We start from the raw sequence: 25,794 nt of genomic DNA, 5'->3' as shown, positions 1-25,794 counted from the left end.
AAAAGTTACTCTGTAGGTGATTATGTCTTATTTTAAGTGTGATGAGATATTTGGACTAGAAATGAGAAAAATACACACCATATTGATATATATATAGTATGTAAATATCCTTATCAATAAACCCTTGGAACAAGTCAAGTAATATTAACAAGATTAAGTCTCAATCAGCCAATTAATCTAAAAAAGGATTTTTCAAGACAAATATTCCAAATTCAAATCCGTTTATCTGAGTCAGATATTCTTTTTTGCAGTGCAGTACCTGCTCATATCCAATGAATCAACACTTATTGGCCTATCACCTTGCATCACTCAACTTACAGCCTCACATTTGTCCAGTTTAACCAATAGGTCACATGTGAGCAGCGTGATGTGTTGTTTCGCTGAAATTTCTGGATGATGGTAGAAAAAATAAAAGGTAAATCCCTGACAGGACACTTTACTTACAGTATAGGCCAAGTGGAGGAAAACAGGAGTTGCTTTTCATTGTGCTCCTGGTCTTGACTAGTAAAAAGCTTGGTGTGTGATGGTGCATGTTTATTGTGCCGGTGTCAGCAGGTCCACAGAGCCAGACTGGACTGCTTTAATAAGCGTATAATTCAAGTTGTCAGCCCTTGTCCGTGTTGCGACATAGAGAAGAAGCTGTCCATCAAGTGCCGCGGCTCGCCTTTTAAATGGACCTTTTTAAGTGATGCTAGTCACTCAGGCACTTGCATTCCAGTTTCATGCATGGTGCTTTCATTACATTACAATTTTAAGAGCACTTTGAGGGCTGTTTAAGTAGTGTTTAAAAGGAAACTCTTGGTATTACTCTTAACTGAGTGGAACAGGCGGTCAGGACCTCAGTCATTCGACAGCGATACAGTGGCCTCGCTTCAATAAGGGCTGTAACAATATGCTTGGCAGTCAAGAGTTAATGACGAGTATTGGATGGAATTGCATTATCTGCTTAGCGTTCATCTCCAAGAGAGAGACGCCACATAATGTGGTACCTGGGCCCAAGGCAGAATCCGTGTTCCTGTCTAGATAGGACCCCGGCTGTGTGTTCCACTGAGATAGGGAACCACAAAAGTAGCCATGACCAAAATGCTGATAATGGAATCAGTGACATTTGATGTGTTAGTTTAATCCCCTCCCCCCCTACTTTGAGACCGGCTCACTTTATTTATCAATTCATTCTGTCGATTGGCTCCACCTTGGCTGAGAGGCATTTGGATTGGAGCAGCAGAAGGCCTTTACGCTGACTCTTATGTTATTCAGGTTTTAAAAATCTGTTGTGTGTTTCAGTGATTGGAACTTTTTCTGCCCCGGAGGCAAAAGATGTGAAATTGAAATTCCGACCTGTTATTTTAATCATAAGGACTCTGAGCTAATGAAGTCCACTGTTTTACCCACATGTCTGCAACCTCTGACCCTGTGACATATTTACTCGATAAACAGATTTGTCTGTTATTATCTGTGTATAAACCGCTTTAGCTCTACACATGTGTGGAAAAACCACTTCCTGTCACTGTTCTGGTATTTCAAAGTAATCTAGAGCAGTTTATGGGATTTAAAGCTCATGAACACAGTTATTATCTATGGTTTTAGATTTAATGACACATACATATGGGTCAACAGTGTGTAGTCATTTTAAAAGCACATTTTAAAATACAAAAACCGACAAATATTCATGATAAATTGTTAGTAAATTCATTTTTTTTAAAAATTGTATTTATATATTTATTTTACTATCATTAAGTTGAATTGCCTTAAAAGTATTATTTGGTGCGACCACAGTTAATGGTAAAATAAATTAATTTCCTTCACATGCTTATCAGCTTTACATTTTCTTTCATTAATGCAAAAGATTATTAATAAAATGACTGCAATTTGTCAGATTTTTTTCAAATAACAATCTCTGCAATAATTAATTGTTTTCTGAATATAATTATTGAATTTATTTTATTTTCCTCTAAATCACATCAAACTAAAAAAAACAAAAAAAACAACCTAAGCTTAAACAAAGCAAACAAAGCAAAAAAACCATTCTTTTTACTTCAGTATACTATGTCAGTGATTAAAATTTTGGCCACGGACATTAAGGCCTTGTATTGTAAAATTTAATGAAATTATTATTATTCTTGGTCACACCACATGATGCTAAATAAAATATTGTTACAAAAATGCTTTGAAATTTTTTCCAGAGCCACGAAATACTGTTGAAATTGTGTCAAATTGTGTTGAAAATAGCTTTGAGATGAATGGTACTATGTTTTTCCAATGTGTGAAATCAGCTAACATCAGCCAGGGAGCTAAATATAGTTTACTAGTTTAAATAACTGAAAGGAAATTACAAAAATATTTCTTATAAATAAATAAATAAATTAATTAATAATAATAAAAAAAAATAATAATGATAATAATGATAATAAAAAAGAGTGTGGACTTTTCACATAAGCATTTATGTCTGAAGCACCAGTAGCTCATCATGTATTTCATTAGGACAGTAAAGGATTCTTCTACTTCTGCATTATGACTAAAGATTACAGTCGTGTCAATTCAACACTAATACAGATATTTTTCTCTGTTTTTAAGCCTTGTTCACATGTCAGCAGTGTTCGTGTCAAAACTGAGGTTTTTAAAATCTCTGGGTGCATATGGGTGCCTCTCTGAAACTGGTCCTAAAAACAGGACATGGGGCTAAAAATTCAAACCAGATGTAGACTAATGTTATGAAGCAGGTTTGGAAGCACTTTGGGTCTATTTGAAAAATAAATACTTACTGACATAAAATAGAAACTATTTTTCAGATAAAACACATTTTTATATTATTTTACATTATATTTAATACAAAAATCTGCATGTAACACGGTCAAAAGGACACAAAAATTACGCACTACTATTTTTGGAATATCTCTTTATTCTCTCACAGGTACATTTTGGGAATTGAACTAATTACTCAAGGCAGAGTGTTTGACAAAAATGGCCGCTGTTGCAAAATCATTTCCGATTTATTTGTGTTTAAATGCGCAGGTTCTGTATGTAACACCAGTGGACACGATGGGTTCCACACCAAACCTGGAATGAGACTGAGATTGATGAAAAACCCACATGTGTGGATTAGAAAAACCACTAGGATCGACACATTTAACACAGAGTCTTTATTTATAGTCTATAGAAGACCATTTACACACGTTTTCACATCTAATGCACTGACACCTAGGGAGATTTTCACGTCCCAATTTTGGTCCAATTTTTGGCCCCAATATTTTATTAAAAATCCATTAATTTTGGGATGGCTCAGAGCAAGAGGATATATATATATATTTTTTTGCATTTATCTGAGGTCATCATTAGGTCCATCCTGTGGGGAAATATGTCTACATATACCTTTTATTAAATTGGGTCTAAAAAGCTGGAAAATTGACAGGTACCAAAATAAACCCAGTTTCAGAGAAGCACCCATTTATATGGTGTAATATGAAAATGTGCACATGGGGGAGTTTAGGGTTAACAACCAGTACTAATCCTAGTATCTCTGCTCCGTTCCGTGCCTTTCACAACAATGGCAGATATATAGGATATATGGGTGTGTGGACAGGTGTGTAGTCCGTGCAGTTACAGGGATAGTTTGTATGGTTTGAGGTCAGTGTGTTACCTGCTGTAATCATCTATAGAATATAAACAAATGATTAAAAAAAAACCCTGAGCCAACACTGTAACATTACATATAACTCAGTTCTGCATTCATGACAGACTAAAGCCTCTGCTTCTGCTTCCTCCAATATTATCTGTGTTGTCTTCAGTTTAAAGTCGCACAAAAGCAACTGTTTCTGCGACATTTGGAGTTACTTTGGTATTTTCATGTGCATGGATATTTGGTAAAACTAAAGCTGTGTAGACAGAATTTTTAAGCCGGTATTTAGTTCATTTACAGGGTGGGGAAGCAAAATTTACAATGAACATTTAGTTGTTTTTTCTCAGCAGGCACTACGTCAATTGTTTTGAAACCAAACATATATTGATGTCATAATCATACCTAACACTATTATCCATACCTTTTCAGAAACGTTTGCCCATATGAGTAATCAGGAAAGCAAACGTCAAAGAGTGTGTGATTTGCTGAATGCACTCGTCACACCAAAGGAGATTTCAAAAATAGTTGGAGTGTCCATAAAGACTGTTTATAATGGAAAGAAGAGAATGACTATGAGCAAAACTATTACGAGAAAGTCTGGAAGATACTATTAAAGAAGAATGGGAGAAGTTGTCACCTGAATATTTGAGGAACACTTGCGCAAGTTTCAGGAAGCGTGTGAAGGCAGTTATTGAGAAAGAAGGAGGACACATAGAATAAAAACATTTTCTATTATGTCAATTTTCTTGTGGCAAATAAATTCTCATGACTTTCAATAAACTAATTGGTCATACACTGTCTTTCAATCCCTTTCAATCAAAATATTGTAAATTGTGCTTCCCCACCCTGTATTTGTCTCAAATTTTGAATAAAAAAAAAAGAACTTAAAAAAAAAACAATAAAAGCAAGAAGTCAGTTACATATGCAACCATCAGTGGTCATTAATCACAGAAAAAGTAACAAAATACAATAAATTTAACATAAATGCATGTATGAATCAACTCATAAACACAGTTTGAGAAGATACAGAAAGAAGGAAATGCTTATCTAGTCCTTCTCCTTCCTTAATTTCAGTGTCAGATTCATAACCGAATATATTTCCTTCATCGGCTTTTTGTCACATCAGAATAGAAAACAATAAATAACTAGTCAGAGCACCTTTGTATTGGTTGGATCACCATTGTGCAACCATTCTGCCAGAAAAAAAAAACAAAAAAAAAAAACAAAACAAATAGAGACTAAACTATGCAGGGTATAATCCGTAAAAATATGTTTTTAAAAATAAATATTAAAAAAAATTTTTAAAAAATCTGCATTTGTTTAAGGCTCAGTTAAAATGATGTCCTCAGTATTTGTCCTAATGTACTGTTCTCAGCTGCATTTGAATAGAGGTTTTATTCATCAGTTTCTTTTAAGCTTAAAGTTTTTTTTTTGTTTTTTTTAATCTTTTTTACCTGTTTATCTGTTTTTTTTCTTTTGTTTTTTTTTTCATGTCTATACTTTTTATTGCTTCCCTGCTGTAATGCTTTTAATGTTTTATGTAAAGCACTTTGAATTGTCTTGTACATGAAATGTGCTATAGAACTAAACCTGCCTCGCCTAATGTTCCCTTAATCCTTTAAATCTAGACATCACTTTATTTTGAAACACCGGGAGCAGGAAGTAACGCTTTTGAGCATGTGTAGAACAAATCCGATGTCTGGCGCATCCAAATAACAGCTACGCCTAACTGACGAATCAGAACTGAATTCTTTGTTACCATGGTAACAGATAGTTTTTCAACGGCATCTACTGATGAAAAGGAGGACAACACGGGTCATGATATGCGGTGTGTTTGTGATTAAATAATATTCTGGACTGTTGGCCTTAGGGGAGGTCTGCCCTTCCAGTTATTTATAAATCAACAGAATGCATCAGAAACCTGGCAATTATGAATATTTCCATCTTTAAATTGAAATGTCTCGAATGAAAAGGTCAGATGAAGGTTTTACGCCAACCAGAAGGGTCAGCTTTAGTTCCTATATTCCAAATATCCCCAGTCCCTATTAGCACTAATGATTGAGTGGCTTTACCAGCTTTTATTAAAGGATCAGCATAAGAAGATTCTAGTATGTTTGCTTTAAAAAAAAAAAAAAAAAAAAGAACGAGACAGAGAGACATGTCCCAGCCTCTAAGCTTGTAGAAGAATCATTAATCAGGGTAAAACAGCTCCATCCAAAAAAGATCGCACAACTCCATTACAACCAAATCCCTCCCTAATGAGAAGAGCAGCTGCAACATGGAAACGGAGGATACTGAATATGAGAAATCAATGATTAGGAGGCTGTACTGTATCTGAGAGCGCAGATATCATAGAGCGCTACTGTACGTGCTGTATGTGAGCTGCATGAGATTACGACGCAAGTAGAACGCCGAGGCTCCTTTCTTGAATCCACTTCAGAGCAGACTGTTTTCAGATGCCCTTCCAACTTCTACTACATGCCATGATTAATTCAGCTGTAATGTATGTTAATGTATGTTAATCTGTGTCACTGATATGCTAATGATCACCCAACTCCCACAATCCGACTTGTATAGTTGCAACTCTCATTCAGTCAAGATTGTGTCATGTTGAAATTCGGAGGAAAGATGGTTGGTACAAATTGTATTCAGACACTGGGCTTGGACTGCTTTGTGACTTGTTTGGGGGTTAGACAAACACGAGGCGTCTTGTATTAGCCAAAACACTCATTAAGTTATCAACTGAAACCATATCAAAGTGGGCTCATAGATATTCTTATTGGTATTAGTGCTTTTTCATTTAAAACATTTATTATAGGGTGTGTTTGCCCAGTTTTTGATGCTTCCAGTGTCAGATGTATTTACCTTAATTGAACCCTATAATGCCTAACGTATCATATAACACTGGGTTACAAAAAAATGTTTTTTGCAAGTTGTCTAGGTTTTTTCAACTGAATTAGGACCATTTTGCACCGCTAAATCCAAAAATGACATCTGTTTTTCTCAATCAGGTCAGGTTTTTTTGCTAATTTGATTTTGAAAAATTTGATCTTCTCACAAAATTGATTACATTTTTGTGACTTTATCAGTTGATTTTTTATATAGTTCTCACCCAAAATAGGTTTTAAGAGAAAAAAAAATCATTTTCTAACAGGATTCCTGTTAGGTACAATGGTGTATTCACCGCAGATGTAGCAGAAAAGGGTTAGAGTTAGGGTAAGATCTTCTAGTCGAAGCCATTTCATTCACCTGTAATATTAAAAAAAACATTAATCATGAATTGGCAAAAGTAAAATCTTCATAACTCGTTTATTGCAAGAAATATGAAAGAATTTTGTATCATATGATGTGAAAATGCCCTTAAATGTAAGCAAAAATGTTAAAAAGCCAATATGTAGCATAGTTCAGAAAGTTGACCTGACTGAGCAAAATTAATGTGATTTTTGGATTCAGCACACCACAATTATCCTAAATCAGCTCAAAAAACTTAAGCAATAAATTTGTTGTTGACCAGTGTAATAAGTAATAAACTAAAAATAATAAAGTAAAGAAAATAAATGGGGCAATCTGAGTTCTGATCAGTAACATAAGAGTCAGTTGTGGTTATAAACTATTCAAAGATGTGACAAGGTGAAAACAATGAAAGACGAAAAACAACAACATTGAATTCTCGTATTGTTTAGCTGGATTTCGCATTATAAATGAGAAAAAAAATGGTGAAAAGGACATAAAATAATGTCATTTTCTTCTTTTTAGTCCTTTAGGGTCCAAAAATATTGCATAATAAGTAATAAACTAAAAATAATAAAGTAAAGAAAATAAATGGGGCAATCTGAGTTCTGATCAGTAACATAAGAAGCAGTTGTAGTTATAAACTATTCGAAGATGTAACAAGGTGAAAACAATGAAAGACGAAAAACAACACTGAATTCTCATATCGTTTAGCTGGATTTCACATTATAAATGAGAGTAAAAATGGTGAAAAGCACATAAAAGGAATGTCATTTTCTCTTTTTTAGTCCTTCAGGGTCCAAAAATATCAGAGCATTTACCAAACAGCAAAGAATTTCACAAATGTAGCTGTAGAACATTCAAAATTTATAATTTATATCATGACTGTGTTATAATAAGCCTTTGGGAATGATATGAAACCTGTTTTTAATCTGACAAAAATACACAAATGAATCAAACCTGGACACAACAGGAGGGTTGAAGTAAACTGGTATGAATCACAATCAGGAATCAATCTGAGGAAAAAAAAAAAGAAAAAAAAACCCACTCCTATTAACCCTATAGCACCAAGCGTATCATATTTGATACATGAGTTTTGAAGCCCTCTACATGATCAGTGTGATATTTTCTCTCTTGAAAAACCTGATGTATACAATTATATACATGTAATACACAGATAATCCACCAGGGGGAGGAGTTCATTGACCAGAGGCCTTTCCAGTAACACTACAAGACTGTCATTAATGAGGAAGGAGGAAGAACTGGGACCATTTAGAAAAGGAATTACCAATTTGTTAGACATGTTTGTGTTATATTATGTTTTTGTTTGTTCAAAAATAATAATATTTGAGCACTGAGACCCGATGTATCAAATATGATACAAAATTGAAACTCATACATGGAAATTGATATTTAAAAAAAAACAAAACAAAAAAAAAAAGGGTTGTTCAGAAGGACCAATAAAGGCTCCAGTTTCAAAGTACTGGAATTTTCTGTCAATGATTTAATGGTTCATGCTTTACAGTGTTAACCCTTAAAGACCCAGTGAAATCTTTGTGTCATGATTTTTTCCTCTATTTTTTTTTAACTTTTCTTAAAGGGCTCATATTTGTCTAAACCCACTTTTCTTAGTCTGTGGTTCATTTCTTTGTGTATTTGGACCCTAATAGTTCATACAGTCTGAATTTGAACCCTCCAGCTGTTGCAAAACTATCTTTATATTCATTTGGCCAAAAATCCAGTGGATTTCTACAACCTGTTTGAATTCCTTCTTTATTTGTTATGTTTTATAACTAGTTCCATCTCCACATTTGTTTATATAAGGTCCAGACTTCAGACAAACATTTCTCCAGTAATTCTCCATAATTGTTTGTCATCATCAGCGGTTGTAGTCCATACTGAAAATATGTCCAAACCTGGAGCCCATTACCTAAAGTGTTCAGTTGTTGGTTGAACGGGACACAGCAGCACAGCCAACAACCTGGAGGGGGCGGGGCCTGAAGCGGCTCATGTGCATTTAAAGGGCCAGCGCTCCAAACCACCTTTCTGGTGTCATTAGTCAGAAACAGGGTTGAAGATGGACCTGTGGAGTTGAATGAATGACGAATTCAGACCCAAGCAGAGCATTTACAGTTTATGGAGACCACAGGGAAATGTGGGAAAATGAAGAATTCAATTTAAAAAAAGACAAATATCACTCCTTTACGTGATTTACCATTTAATCTAATATTATGCTCAGTATTTTGAGACTTAGGTATTTTCCTATATTTCATTCGTTGATCATGTAAATGTTCACAAAAGCTTAAATTAAAGTTGAGGGTTATTATATCAAAAACAGAGAAAAAAGAAGAAAAACTGACTTTTTCAGTTCAATCTGTCATTAAGTGAACATAAAAACATGTGTGTCCGTCCACTGTCATTGATCCAACTCCATGGGTTTTACTGGTGAATCAATGTTGTAGAAGATGACAGTGTTTCCACGGTAACTACAGAGCCTCTGAACGTCCAAATGGGTCATATGTGATGACCATGAAAAGATGAAGAACTGTATTTTACACCAATTATTGACATGGATTGATAGGATTAGTGGATCAACAGTTATTTAACTTTTTGTATCAGTCGATGATTTTGGTCCGATCAATTCATGTAAATAATTGTTGTAAAATACGCTTCTTCATCTTTTCATAGTCATCACATATGACCCATTCGGACGTTCAGAGGCTCCGTAGTTATTGTGGAAACACCATCATCTCCTACAACAGTGATCACCAGTAAAACTCATAGAGTTGGATCAATGACAGTGGATAGAGACACTTATTTTATGTTCAGTTAATGCTATATTTTGCAGAAAAAATAATCTTTTTCTAAGTTTTGTCTGTTTGGGATAAAATAACCTTCAACTTTAATCTGAGCTTCAATGAACATCTACATAATCAGTGAATTAAATATAGAAAAATACCTGATTTTCACTTAGAAATGCAAAATACAGAGGATGATATTAGAGTGAATGGTGATAAATCACTCCTGAAAGGTTAAAAATAGAGAAAAAGTCATTTGGGACCTGCCACACACAGTTAGCATGGACCAGTGGTTCTCAGTCTTTTTCTGTGCCCCCCCCATTTGGAGATTGAAAAATCTCCAGCCCCCCCAGCCCCAACAACCCTGTAACAGTGGTGCAATTATAACTTTTATTGACAGAAACGTCAATATTGTATCAATACTTTTTGCTTTTCCTTGAATGTTTTTTTTGTTCAAATTAGAAATAACTTAGATTTGTGTTTGAATAATACAAATAAACTCAACCAGACTGCTCCATGAGACAATATTTATTCAAATAAAAATAGGAAATGCACAATTATTTGTAACTATGACAATGAAGTTCCTTTTTTTAGTCCAACAAACTCATGTTGGTTCCACAGATGACACAGATGACACATGTGACCAATATCAGTGGGTCAGTGAGCCCGTTTCCATTGGACATCTGAGAACATTCAAGTCCAAACTGGTCCAAAACACAAACCTGTGTGTCCATGTGTCTTTTCCAGTCCAGTCCTTGTCCTTTGTCCAAACCTAAACTCTTTGTCTAGTCTAGTGACAGATCACCATGACAGTAGATTGGTTCGGTGGACATCCATAAAATGAGTCCAGGGTGCTCCAACCATCAAACATTAGTTCCACCTGATACATGTTCTAACCTGAAGAACAAAAAAACACCCAGGAGTGAGCCCATGACCCCCCTGGAAAGACTTCACACCCCTCTTAGGGGGCCCGCCCCACAGTTTGACAAACACGGCCCTGGACAATGAAAATGGATGTCCAGGGGTCATGACAGAATGTATTCAACTGAGAACAGGCTAATAACATAATATAGCGTCAAATTCATGCTCATTTTTGGATGTAACCCATCGTGTCCACTGGTGTTACATACAGAACCTGCCCAGTTAAACACATAAATCGCAAATGGTTTAGTAACAGCGGTCATTTCTGTGAAACACTCTACCTTGAATAATTAGTTCAATTCCCAAAATGTACCTGTGAGAGAATAAAGAGATATTTAAAAAAAAAAAATAGTAGCACATAATTTTCATGTCCTTTTGACTGTGTTACATGTGGATTTTTGTATTAAATATAATGTAAAATAATACAAAAATGTGTTTTCTCTGAAAAATTGTTTGTCATTATGTATTTATTTTTAAAATAGACCCAAAGTTCTTCCAAACCAGCTTCATAACATTAGTTTACATCTGGTTTAAATTTTTACTCCCATGTCCTGTTTTTAGGACCAGTTTCATAGAAGCACCCATAAATAAAATGTGATCATTGAACATCAAACACATTTTATTCATCATTACATTTTTAAAAAACTTGACATAATATTGTGTGACAGCAGATGCTTTTTCCTGCTGAGTTGTGTAAAACTACAACCACACATCCTGAATCAAGGGTTAACGCTGTCATTTATTTTTTGTCAGATATACATAAATAAAATTGTGTCACAGGTTACTAATGTTTTAAATAAATGTGTGGATGTGTGTCGACTGCTTCATGTCTGAACAGTACATGAATGTTCAGGCTTTTAGTCATGGTTCCTCTCAGGAGTTGCTCATTGCTCATTTTCCTCCGAGAACCTGCCTTTTCCATAATGGATCCCTGTTAGTGGACTGTGTGATATGTCTTATTTAGTGAAGAAACTGGTTTGTGCCGGGGGCTGTGTGACACGATGACTGGGGCCTGCGCTTAACAACCCTGAGCAGCAATATGATCTCTATATTAACAGTAGATGGCACTAAGTCATCATGATGCAAAGGCTGAGATCTAACTCCCCTATTATCTCCAAACCTAGTTACACCATCAATAAGTGGGTTATGTGGGAAAAGATCAGAAAGTATATCTGGACATTTAAATATCTGCTTTTTTTCCTTTTCCTTTTGTAATCTTCCTTCTTTCTCCATTTATGAATAAAGACAAGAAACATGACTTTTCCTCAGTTATACTCCACACACACAAACGTACGACGGCGTATTAGGGCCACATAAGAAAAGAAAAACAGTTGTCACTACGAGAACAGAATCGTAAAATATCAAGATACAACCCATAATTTTATGAGAATAAAGTCATACTATTTTTGAGAATAAAGTTGTAGTTAAAAAAACCCTCATAATTTAACGAAAATAATGTAATACTTTTATGAGATTAAAGTCGTAGTTTTAAAAAGAACCTCATTTAACGAAAATAATATCATACTTTTATGACATTAATGTCGTAATATTTCAAGAATAAAGCCATAATATTATGAGAATAAAGTCGTAGTTTTAAAAAAACTCATAATTTAACAAAAATAATTTTGTACTTTTATGAGATTAAAGTAGTAATATTTTGAAAATAAAGCCATAATATTATGAGAGTAAAGTCGTAGTTTTAAAAAAAACCTCATAATTTAACAAAAATAATGTCATAGTTTTATGCCATTAATGTCGTAATATTTCAAGAATAAAGCCATAATATTATGAGAGTAAAGTCGTAGTTTTAAAAAAAAAACTCATCATTTAATGAAAATAATGTTGTAGTTTTATGAGATTAAAGTCATAATATTTCAAGAATAAAGCCATAATATTATGAGAATATTGTTGTAGTTTTAAAAAAACCCTCATAATTTAACAAAAATGTCATACTTTTATGAGATTAAAGTCGTAACATTTTGAAAATAAAGCCATAATATTATGAGAGTAAAGTCGTAGTTTAAAAAAAACCTCATAATTTAACAAAAATAATGTCATAGTTTTATGAGATTAAACTCATAATATTTGGAGAATAAAGTCATAATATTATGAGAGTAAAGTCGTAGTTTAAAAAAACCTCATAATTTAACGAAAATAATGTCATAGTTTTATGAGATTAAACTCATATTATTATAATTTAGCGAAAATAATGTCAGATTTTTATGAGATTAAAGTCATAATATTTAGAGAATAAAGACAATTTTATGAGAAAAAAGTTGTAGTTTAAAAAAAACCCTCATAATTTAATGAAAATAATGCCATACTTTTATGAGATTAAAGTCATAATATTTTAAAAATAAAGTCATAATATTATGAGAGTAGTTTAAAAGTCGTAGTTTAAAAAAACCTTCATAGTTTAACAAAAAACAATGTTCTACTTTTATCAGAGTAATGTCGTAATATTTTGAGAATAAACCCATAATATCATGAGAATAAAGTCATCATTTAAAAAAACACAAACCCTAATTTAACAAAAGTAATTTTGTACTTTTATGACATTAACGTTGTAATATTTTGAAAATAGATTCATAATAGTGCGGTAAAAAATTCTAATTTAGAAACTGTAAGCCTTAAACCTTGTTGAAGGCAGTTTCCGGTTACAGCGAATGCAACAAGCGAAGCAGCAACTTTCACTTCTGTTGGAGCGGACGACTAATGCTAATGTGTTGATGGTGGGCGGGGCTAATAGGCTCAGTATTTGGCCTTTGTGCATAAACCCCAAATGAAAGTAGAACCTCACATAATGTTCCAAGTTCTCCACTATGTGATGAGTGGGTACAATTTTATTCTGGTAAATTACGGTATTTTTGCCGCCTGGTTTTAAAATATGACATTATACTTGTAATATTACGACTTTATTCTCGAATTACAACGACTTTAATCTCATAAAAGTATGACATTATTTTCGTGAAATTATGATTTTTTTTTTAACTTCGACTTTATTCTCGAAATATTCTGACTTTATTCTTGTAAAATTGTGACTCTTTTTGTATTTGACTTTATTCTCATAAAATTATGGGTTTTATCTCGATATTTTACGACTTTATTCTTGTAAATTATGATACTTTTCCCACCTGGTTTTAAAATACTTGTTATATTACATCTTTATTCTCGAAATATGATGACTTTAATTGCATAAAAGTATGACATTATTTTTGTGAAATTATGTTTTGTTTTGTTTTTTTTAACTACGACTTCATTCTCAAAATGTTATGACTTTATTCTTGTAAAATTATGGGTTTATCTCGATATTTTACGACTTTACTCTTGTAAATTATGATATTTTTCCCACCTGGTTTTAAACTACGACTTAATTCTCAAAACAGTATGACTTTATCCTTGTAAAATAGGACTCATTTTATATTTATTCTCATAAAATTTCGGGTTTTATCTCGATATTTTACTTCTTTCTTCTCGTAATGACATTTGTTTTTAATAATACACCGTTGTACAAACAGTCCGATCAGTCTGAAACTTTTTTCTTTTTTTAAATCATGTAGCTCATGTATTGAAACTAAACCTAAAGCTCCTTTTTGACTGTAAGATTCTCATCCAAAAGGCTGCCAAGGTGTTTACAAAATGGAATCAGCGCAAAAAAATATGTTGCAGCAACTCCAGGAGAAATGTCAGGGACAGAGTGAAGGTTTACGCCTGCTTCAGATAAACCTTTAAACCTTGACCACGGCGTGTCTTGGCTGCTGGTGCTCGCTGTAGTTGAACGGGCCCTGAAATGCTTGATTTTATCTGGTGGACATTCTGCAGCTTTGATGTAGTTAAGAAAAAGCACTTAAAAAACACAGCTTTGCTCAGTGTTGCTTTTATTTGTCGTCCTCTGTCTTAGAATTCATTCATGGTCAGGTGCCCGTCGGAACGAGGACACCTGCATTCATGTAGAAGTGACTTTGAAATGACTAATTTTCAAGGCAACACTTGTGTGAATATTTTATGACTCGATTCCACCGTGTTTGGCTTGGTTTGTGATAATCAAGCCAATGGAAAACAGTTATCAATTATTCACTTCTGCTCAACAGGCTCATCAAGACAAGACACCTAATATGGGGAAAAAGCTGTAGAACATTTTTTGTTTTCATAATTAACTTTTTGAAGATAACGCAAAAACACGAGAATTAATGAGGACAAGTTACAAGATGTTTGATAATGATATTGTCGGATCAGCGGTGAACAAGGAGGATTATATGAGCACAGCATCCAAGGTGAAATCTGGACTCAGACACCGGAGAGCAGAGCGCTTTTTGTTTAGATCTAAAACACATGTTCTATCGTGGCTGTAGTGATCATTTATTCAGAACTTATAAATGAAATACAATGATGAAACTTTTTTTTTCTAATGCAACTAATGGAATCGGCAGCATAGTCTTGAATCGCTGTTGTATTATTAGAATTCTGTGCCTGTTCCGTAAATAATACAATACAACACAGATTACTTGCTTCAATTTTATTTTATTCGTTTTCTTTTCTGTCTTTTATTGAGCGGATAGATACATTTTCATGGCTAAAGAATCATTACATTTCATGTCTGTGTCTTAGGTCGCTCAATATTATGCCTGTATTATTGACAGTGTGTGCAGCCCTCATGGTTTATTTCATTTTTATTAAAGATTTCAGGATTGAAAATAAACTTAGAAATTATTTGAATACTTTTTTCATGTGGACACAGTGTAAAACTTCTGTTTGAAATGAATTTGGAGAGAATACCTTTGGAATATAGTGGTGTAGTGTAACCGTAAAAGGTAAAATTCTCAATAAAACACCCTATCAGATTTGGTGTACTTGTACATTTAAACTATTTAATGACCAATAAACATCAAATCAATGTTAGAGCGGAGGAGTATTAAACACTGTTTTACAGCTACACCAGTGGAAAGTTTGCATAAAGTCTGCTCACTTCAGGTTAAAAAAGGAGAAAATATTTTACTGCATTTATATTTATTTGTGACATGAAACCAATATATATATATATATATATATATATATATATATATATATATATATATATATATATATATATATAAAGTACAATTTAAAAATCTGATCAATGCTTAAATCTGACAAATGCTTAAATCTGATCAATACTTAAATCTGATCAGTACTTAAATCTGATCAATGCTTAAATCTGATTAATGCTTAAATCTGATCAATGCTTAAATCTGATTAATGCTTAAATTTGATCAATGGTTAAATCTGACTAATGGCTTAAATCTGATCAATACTTAAATCAGATCAACACTTAAATCTAATCAATGTTTAAATCTGATCGATGTTTAAATCTGATCAATACTTAAATCTGACAAATGCTTAAATCTGATCAATGCTTAAATCTGATCAATGTTTAAATCCGATCAATACTTAAATTTGATCAATGCTTAAATCTGACCAGTGCTTAAATCTGATCAATGCTTAAATCTGATCAGTACTTAAATCTGACAAATGCTTAAATCTGATCAGTACTTAAATCTGATCGATGTTTAAATCTGATCAGTACTTATATCTAATCAATACTTAAATCTGATCGATGGTTAAATCTGATCAATACTTAAATGTGACCAATGCTTAGATCTGATCAATACTTAAATTTGATCAATTCTTAAATCTGATCAATGTTTAAATCTGATCAATACTTAAATGTGACCAGTACTTAAATCTGACAAATGCTTAAATCTGATTGATGCTTAAATCTGATCAATAATTAAATCTGACCAATACTTAAATGTGATCAATACTTAAATGTGACCAGTGCTTCTAAAACAGTTTTTAAAGGAAGGCCTTCACTCGGTGTCATGTGTATACACTTCTAACTTCTAACTCACTAGTTTGGAAATCAGCAGATTTTTCCATCAAATGTACAATTTATAAAAGTTTTATTCACCGCAATAAAACGCTTCCCGAGTTATCCCATATTAAATAGAGCAATCCAATTTACGGACTTCATTTTCTACGGCGAAATGTCTAAAGTTTAACACACCTGTTTATAAAGTCACTTTCTTTGTATGTTTCATTTCTCTTCATCAGCGACTATTAATGATCAGGGAAACGCGGCGTACGTTCACAGTCGTAAACACACACTGGTCATTTGCTTAGTCAATGTTGTAAAAGATAATGACATGTTGAAAATAAATGAGCCTACACATAATCATGCCTAATCTGCCATCGCAGCCCTTTTTGCATCAGATATTAATCATTCCTGAATCCAGTGGGTTATTTTATTTGCCGTGCCTCAGGATAGGTAAGTGACGACAGACACTTGAGCCACATTTGAGATACACCGACCATTATGCAATGACCACTAATTGCTAATTATGCAATTCTCTGATGGGCAGAATCACAGTGGCTTCACCCCATTATTGTTTATTCCTCATTATGCTGAGTTTTGTGTTAATGATTCCATTTTATTCCCACTGTATATACTTCTGCCTTTACCTTCTGCATGCACATTCACCACTGATGGAAACAGTCATTGCATCAGGTCAAGACTGTACGAAAAACAAAGCTTTAAAAAGATGTCGTTTTGAAGTGTTAATTGAATTTAAACGATTGTTTGCTCGGAGGACAATTAAGTCCCTCAACAAAATATCTGGAGAATGGAGCCGTGTAAGGAAGTCTTTTAAACAGTCAAGGAAACATAACAACAAATCTCTGAATAGCTCGACTGTAAAAACTAATTGTTAGTAGAAAATTCTCCCTACAAAGCAATTCAGCTCAGAATCAAGTCAAGGTCTAAGCCAGGGGAGTCAAACTCTTTTTAGATCATGGGTCAGATCCAACTAAATTTGATCTGAAGTGGGCTGAACCAGTAAAATAATAACATAATAATATATAAATAATGTCAACTCCAAACTTTTCTCTATGTTTTAGAGCAAAAAGAGGTCATTTACATTATGAACAGGTTTACATCTACAAACTATCCTTTCAAAAGATGTGAATAACATGAACACACTGAAAAAATGAGTGTAATTTTAACAATATTCTGCCTCATTTTATCATTTACACATGTACATTATAACGTACAGATCACAGTGGATCTACAAACACACAAAACATTTAATATCAGGCAGAATATTGTGAAAATTGTACTTACTTCTCCAAAGATATTTCAGGTTATTCACATTTTTTGCAAAATTATACTTCATTTTAGTGTAAATACATGAACATATTTACATTTACAAAGAGAAACATTTGGAGTTGTCATTATTTATTAGGCCTGTAACGGTACACGTACTGAACCGAACTGTTTCGGTACACACCTGTTCGGTTCGGTACACAGCTGTACCCAAACGGTACAGTATGATGAGAAAAAGAAAAAGGAACGAAAGACGTCGTTTGATGCGGAACTTTAAATCCGCACAAGTTTTACATGGACATATTGAAGGAACGCACATTGACCTGAAATATGAAATAGCAGCTGATATAAGGTTAAAAAAAACCAACAAATATGATGTGAACCTGGAAGGAAGAGACTGAAGACCCTCCACCATCAGCCCAGTCCAGTTTGGATCAGTCCAGGTTCAGGTGAAAGACAACAACGAGGAAAGAGACGTTAATAAGACGGACGTTGTTTGGCCCCTGGGAACTACGGCAGATCTAAAACACTTACACCTGCTCTGTCTGTCTGTCCGTCTGTCTGTCTATCACGCACGCTGTATAATAGAGGAATAAATAGAACGTTGAAAGTATGTAAAGTTTCACTTTCGTTTCACGACAGTGTTTGTTATGTTAGTTATGGACCGCACCCCCAGGTATATAACTGCACACCCCCCCTAACCCCCCAGCTCCGACAAAAAAAAAAAAAAAAATCCGCTGTGCACACACACACACACACACAAATACACACAGCATCCTAAACAGTTTGTTCTCTGTCCTAAATTCAATAATTTGGTTCATTGTGTTGTCAGTGTTTCTCTTCAGTTTGTTTCAACAGAATAACAGTTTACCCTCTTGTTAATGTTGCACTTCATGTGGAATTTTTTTGTTATTTTTATGCAGAATGTGAACTGACAGAACTGTGATTAGATTTTTCTTGTTTGTTCAAAACTACCTGTCAGGGAAAAGTGCAATACTAATGTTTAAAATACATTTAGTAATATTAATAATTTATTTTATTTTTTATTTGATTTGTAGCAGCAGAATTATATTATTCCTGTTTTTCTATATCCTATTGTCTCCAAAAATTGGGGGAAAAATGTTAAAAAATTCATAAATTCATTAATAGACATTTTGAGGGGTTTTCTTTCTTCCTGTACCGAACCGAAAAAAAAAAAAAAACGAAAACGTACCGAACCGAAAATTTTGCGTACTGTTACAGGCCTATTATTTATGTTATTATGATAGTATTTTACTGCTCTTGCCCACTTGAGATTGAATTGTTCTGAATGTGGAACCTGAACTAAAAGGATTGTTAATATCTTAGTGTAATTTTGCCATTTTACATATTCATCCCAAGGGCCGGACTGGACCCTTCGGTGGGCCAGATTTTGCCCCTGGGCCACATGTTTGACACCTGTGGTCTAAGTAAATATACGCCACATAATTTTACAGCTTTAGTTGTGCTGCTGCAGTTCCAAACGGTCACCCTGTGGAAAGGCTGCAGCTGCAGCAGCAGAGCCAAGGACTGATAATGCTGAAGTCGTCAAACTACTGCTCAACAATCGTACTATCTGATCCAGTACTGCATATTGATCTGTTAATCTATCGGTTGCTTCTACACAGGGAACTTAAAGGAAGCAAATCACTCTCACACAGACTCTTACCCGGTCTTCTTCCTTTAGACTATATCCTGTTGGATTTTACGTTACAGCTGCTGTTCCCAAACTTAGGGTCTGAAGTCAAAGTGGGTCAGGAGTAGGGGTGTAAGAAAATATCAGTTCTGCAATATATAGTGATGTTTCATTTCACAATACTGTATCGATATTAAACAGTATTGATATTTTTAGGTATTTATTCAAATGCAGATATTGTGGAGGTTCATTTTATTATTATTTTTTTTTTTGTTTATATTTTATTTATTATTATTTAACACTCTTTTATTAAATAATGTTTGTTCCTTTGTTGGGATTGCACAAAAACAATGTTCTGATGTTAATTCTGAACTAACAGAATATGAACATTTGAGCAGAATCTTAAACTGTAATGTCTGTAAAACAGAATTTCAGTTGGAACACAGGAACATTTTGTGATATAGCATTAGATCCTGTTCTGATCAAATAAAAATGTGTTGAGTATTTGTACAGATTTCTGGTGTAATTCAGTTCTTCAAAGAAATAATTATTTTAAAAAAAGAAACAAACCAAAAAAATTGCCTTTTTAACAGTATCATGATATATCATGATATATCGTATCGTGATCCTAGTATTGTGATTTGTAGCGTATCGCCAGATTCTTGCCAATACACAGCCCTAGTCAGGAGCAGCAACTGGTAATAACTGGGTTTAATTACTGACAGTGAAGGTATAAACACTGTATGATATGTTGCTTAACTTGTAATTGAATTATTTATTTTTTATGCCACTTTATGCTTCATATGAATTATATCTACATACAATAGTAGCTTTATGTAAGTATAAACAGTAGTTTTTAGGTATTATCTATAAAATTGGAAATTGGAAAATGCTCTTAGGTATTTGTTGTAATAAAACAGCAACAGAATATTTTAACTACCAATTTGAATGGGATCACAACGGCATATTAGGGCCACATAAGAAAATAAAAACATTTGTCACAAAGAGAATAAAGTTGCAAAATATCAAGACAAAACCCATAATTTTATGAGAATAAAGTGGAATAAAAAAAAGTCATAATTTTACAAGACTGAAGTCATAATATTATGAGAATAATATTGTATTTCAAGAATAAAGCCATAATATTGCGAGAATAACATTGTAATTTAAAAGCAGGTGGGAAAAATATCATAATTGACATGAATAAAGCTGTGGTGTAACGACCGACAGTCCTGCAGCCGACCACTTCCAGTCTGTTCCTCCTCTGCAAAAGAGGCAGTTTGCTCCAAATCCATTCGGTTCTTATGACAAAACAAACCCAAACGTGTGCGAACTGTCTTCAAAGTCCTCAGACTAATGCTAATGTGTTGATGGTGGGCGGGGCTAATAGGCTCAGTATTTGGCCTTTGTGCGTAAACCCCAAATGAAAGTAGAACCTCACTAAATGTTCCAAGTTCTCCATTATGTAACAAGTGGGTACGACATTATTCTTGTAAATTATGATATTTATCCCGAGTGTTTTTAAATTATGATGTTATTCTCGTAATATTATGACTTTATTCTCAGACTACGACGACATTATACTCATAATATTATGACTTCATTCCTGTAAAATTATGACTCTTTTTGTTTTCGACTTTATTCTCATAAAATTACAGGTTTTATCTCGATATTTTATGACTTTATCCTCTGTTTTTATTTTCTTGTGTGGCCCCAATACGCAGTCGTATGGGATAAGTTGGGCCAACTTTTCTAAGTACTTTTATTTTAAGCATTTTTGCTACAGCAGCATTTTGAATTCAGTATTATAAGTATGGTGTTTTTTCTAGTTTTACTTGGTGAATCATCGGAGTTCTTTTTCAGTCTCTGTCCAATTAAAAAAGGACAGTGTTCAGTTTTGCTGTACTGGTCTGTTCATCTTAGATGCTATAGTGTTTAATGGAAGACTGTGGAAAAGTCACCAAAAAATGTAGGTATTATGGCACTTCTCACAAATGTCTGTATGTTTGTCTCTTTGGATGGCTCAGACTGGAAAAAGTTCACAAAACTCTGCATAACACTTTCATACAAAGGCTGTTTATATGTGGAATGTATTCAATGAGTAGGATGAGTGACATCTCAGTCAGTCCCTTTGGAAACCACCACTCAGCTGCTTCAATTTGAGCTTTTTCTGGCCATTTCTGTGGATGAATAGGTTTGGTAACACATTGTTAGCTACCTGTTAGTATGCAAAAACACATTAGCCTTTATATTAGAAATATTTCATACACAAAGGTAAGGAGAACACTTTCAGCAGGTCTCAAATTTACCTTAATGTGTCACAACAATGTGTGTTACATAAGGACATTATGTTCTGATCCTCTGAAGCAAAAGTGATTTCTTTGCATATGAGCTTTGGTTCATTTATTAAAGTAGGACAGCCCTGCACCGTCTGCCTGCCTGCTGCTCTGCACTGCAATGTTATTGTACTGTATAAGAAGCGTGACGTGACAAGAATACCGATTTGTTTGAGGACACATTTGGCTCTGTGATTGACAGTAACTTATATTAGGTATATAACTTCAGGAATGTGCATGCTGCTCTTAGAGTGTCTCAGTTGTTTAAGGGTCTGCTTTATGTCCTTCTTGCAAAAGTCTTGTCAAATGATAAGGTTGTTAGTGTGAATGTTGATGAAATAGTCAGAAGTGTTTTTTCTTCACATATATCATATTTTAGACACTGAACTGGTGGTCCATTGTACCAAAACTGTAAAGCTTTTGTTTAACATCCCAGAGGATATGTTCAATCAATTTATTTTCCACTGACCTATTTACCATATCCAAACGACAAGGGAGTAAAGCTCATTTAAATACTGAGAGCTGATATCTATTTTACCCTTGGCAATTGAACATTCTCCTACTGCCTTCAACTCTAGCTGTTAGTTCAGCAGTCGATCGGCCATGAGCTGTTGTGAAGGTGCCGTGTTGTCATTGTTGTCGTCATTAGCAATTTCTTCAAACATCTCTGACAAACCCACTGGTTGGATCCATTACTTAGAAATATTTTGATGGTTTATAACATGTAAATGGGTAGAGATATCAGTATAGTTCCCATTGATCAATGATAGGAAGTCGGGGTTTTAAAAAGTCTTTAAAAGTTATTAATTTTGATGTGGTAGGTCTTAAGTTATGTTGCCATAAACCTGTTGGCTGTATTGTGTTTAAGGCTGTATTCACAACTGGAAAGTACTTTGGTCCGCTTATTTGCGTACTTTATTTTTTTCGCTGGGGTCGGATCGTATTCTCATGGCAATTTTTGATAGTGGACCAAAATTCATAAACACAAACACGCATGTGATGAACTGCACTGGCATTGGACAGAAAAGTTGGGGGCGGGGTCGATCAGAGACGGAAGATGTTGATGAAAATAACATATTTTTACAGACACAAATTTACAAAAATAATGGTAACTGTCAAGAACAGCTCATTTGGAGACAGTTTGGTAACATGTGCGTCTGACCAAATGTCAAAGAGCTAATAACAGCAGCCTTGAGCCGTGGACCAATGAGGAGATTGAATGTCTCTGATTACCCATGAGGCTCGGCTACTTCCAGCGGCTACAGTGACTCGTCAAGCACAAAAAAACTCATGGTTTCTTGGTTTCTTTCGGTTCGAGGCCGGTTTCTCTTCACAGCAGAAGTGAACCGGCTCGGGGTCCGTTTGGAAGCGGACCACTTCTAGGTGGTCTGGGTCCACTTGTTTGATTAGAATCAGAGTTCATATGTTTGTATTCACACCTAAAAACAAGTCTTTCCGAGGAAATGAACTCTGGTCGATTTTAAACCGACCAAACGAAGTACATCTGAATACACCCTAAATGTGTCTTGGAATGTCCAAACTAAAAGACAGTAATGTTAGTCGACTCCAACCATTCCAACCCAACAATTTATATTGAAATTAGGAACCAATTATCACTAACTTTTTGGTCCCTGGTGAGAAATCATCACAGAAGATTCAGTTTTGTGTACAGTGTATATGTAATATTCAATCTCTGCTCATGTAAATAAATATATTTTCCAACATTCTAGATGTCACAAATTTTTGCCAGTATGGCAATGAAATAGGCTGTGAAATGGGCATTAAATTCTGTTCTAAGTAGGGTTAGAAAGGTCTTACAAAGTCTTAAATTTAATTTGTAGAAACCCGTAGGAACTCTGTATTTGGACTTTGATTGAATTAGTTGAGTTCTCCTTCAGTGAAAGCACCACCCATTTCTATTGGAAGATTGATCTCCTGCATCCAGACCACAGGACTGGAACATACAGACAGAACCTGACAACCTCGCAAATTCAAGTTGTTATTGATTCTTGAACTTGCCGGTGAGATACAGGGACTTTGGTCCTTTTTTTTTAGGTTACACTATACAAGCAAGATGGTGACATGCACGGGTGCTCAGTGCCTTCTGCCTAATTTCATTGACAGTAAAAGCCATTCTGTTCTACTTTTATATGCTGTACATGCACATTAACCTATTTGCCAATGGAAAAGATTTATCTGACAATATGCTTTCTGACCAGATACGTTTTCAGAGCTGGAAGCGCCTCTAAAGATTTAAAAAGTTTTTTTTTTTTTTTCTTTTTTATTGACAGTAAAATTATCTCCCTGCAAGTGAATTTGTCTGACTTGAAGTTGCATGTGGCATTTACAACACAGTGAGATACCGCACCTCATATTATCCATCCATTCATCATTCATTTTTATGTAATCGCCTCAGGGTAAAGAATGAAGGGGGAGAAAAAAAAGATAGACTTCAGTTGCAGTTGGAGTTTTTAGGTTTTCATCATTTCGGGTTATCAAGTGAAGTCATTATTGCATCTAGTTTGCCGTGACTGTAATTTGATTGAATCTGCTCCACCAGAGTATTACAACCCAAAAAACACCTCTGTCCTTTTGCACTTCTTCATTTCTGACATTCTAATTATCTCTGCATCAATCATTAAAATCTATTAACATTTCATGTGTTTTTTATGGATTATCTTGTGTTCAACTCATCACGTAGAAAGACTTTTTTGACAGAATAAAATTTTTTACAGCTTATTATATTTGATCCTTTTTCACTATACCATGCAACATCCAGACGGACTTCTATATAATTATTGCAATGCCCTGCGTTTTATGACGCCAATGTAATTCAAATTTAAGATATCTTATCTTTTTGACAGCTCAGAGAAAATACAAAGTCGTCTTTTCAGCTTTTGAATCAGAGCTATAGTAAATCAGTAATCCGATTTGACTGCATTATTTCTGTGAGATTGTTGTTTATGTTACCTTTCATTCAACTTATTTATATAACTGACAGCAATACACACATTACATAGTTCTACTTCACTCCCATGTCCTTAGTCCGTGTGAAGCTGTCACACTTTGGGTTACTTTTCAGCGAAACCCCATGGTAAGATTCATTACAGCCAGGAAGGGGATCGGTACTGAATAACTAGCTCACAGTGGCTTTTAAAGGCCTCCAACCCCCGCAGCAACAGGAACCTGAAATTCTATACCATATCCATTAAGTGCATAACTTAGCATGGACAACACCTCCACCAAATGAACTTGATACGATTATATTTGTCAGCAGAAGATCAGTGTCAGGGGTTGGCTCTTATTTCCAGTGGTGTGTGGATTTGGATTTTTTTTTTTTTCTCCATTTAAAAAAGAAAAAAAACAAGAAAACTTACTCAAAGTCATAGATTAGAGGTTAATTAGACAAGTGCTTTTTTTTTTTTTTTGCACAACTGTAATTAGAGATTGTCAGCTCAAACCATGTGTCATTAATCCGACAAAAGAGGGACACGATTTGTTTTTAACTAATTCAGTACAGTGTGGTGCATTCAAAGACTTTTCCCTGTGAATGTGGATGTGATTAACTGGTACCAGCTTAACCTACATATGGTTTCTACAGTGGTGGGCCATGTATTTGGGACCTGGGCCTTCAGTGGGGACTTACTCGACTTAATCCACCTCTTAATTAGGGATGGGAATCGAGAACCGGATCCCAGTAGCTCGATTCCTTGGAATCGTTTGCCTGCCTGCTTAACGATTCTGCTTATCGATTCCGCCTTCGTTACGCATGTGCGATGATGTCACACGTATAGTACATTGTTTTGGTCAGAACGTAACCAACATGGTGTTGAGGCAGAAATGGTCTAAAAAGACGACACCAGGTCCAGTTGTAACACTGTCAAAGCTTCCATTTCTTCAAAAGGGTGGAATCCCTCCGATATGCTCAAACATTTGTCCACAGCATGGGATTCATTTACAGGAATGTCATGTATTTGATACACTACATAGCGGCGCTTGTGAAAGTAGCGGCAAAGTGAACGCCCAGTTCCGGTTCCGGTGTGGGCAACAAATGTTGTACCCCCTCAAATACGATTCTGAAGGTAGGGGAAAGGAAATGA

This window comes from Sphaeramia orbicularis, chromosome 4, assembly GCF_902148855.1.
Source record: "Sphaeramia orbicularis chromosome 4, fSphaOr1.1, whole genome shotgun sequence".
In the NCBI taxonomy this organism is placed as follows: Eukaryota; Metazoa; Chordata; class Actinopteri; order Kurtiformes; family Apogonidae; genus Sphaeramia; species Sphaeramia orbicularis.
The sequence above is the reverse complement of the archived record's forward strand: the minus strand, read 5'-3'. Positions refer to the sequence as shown.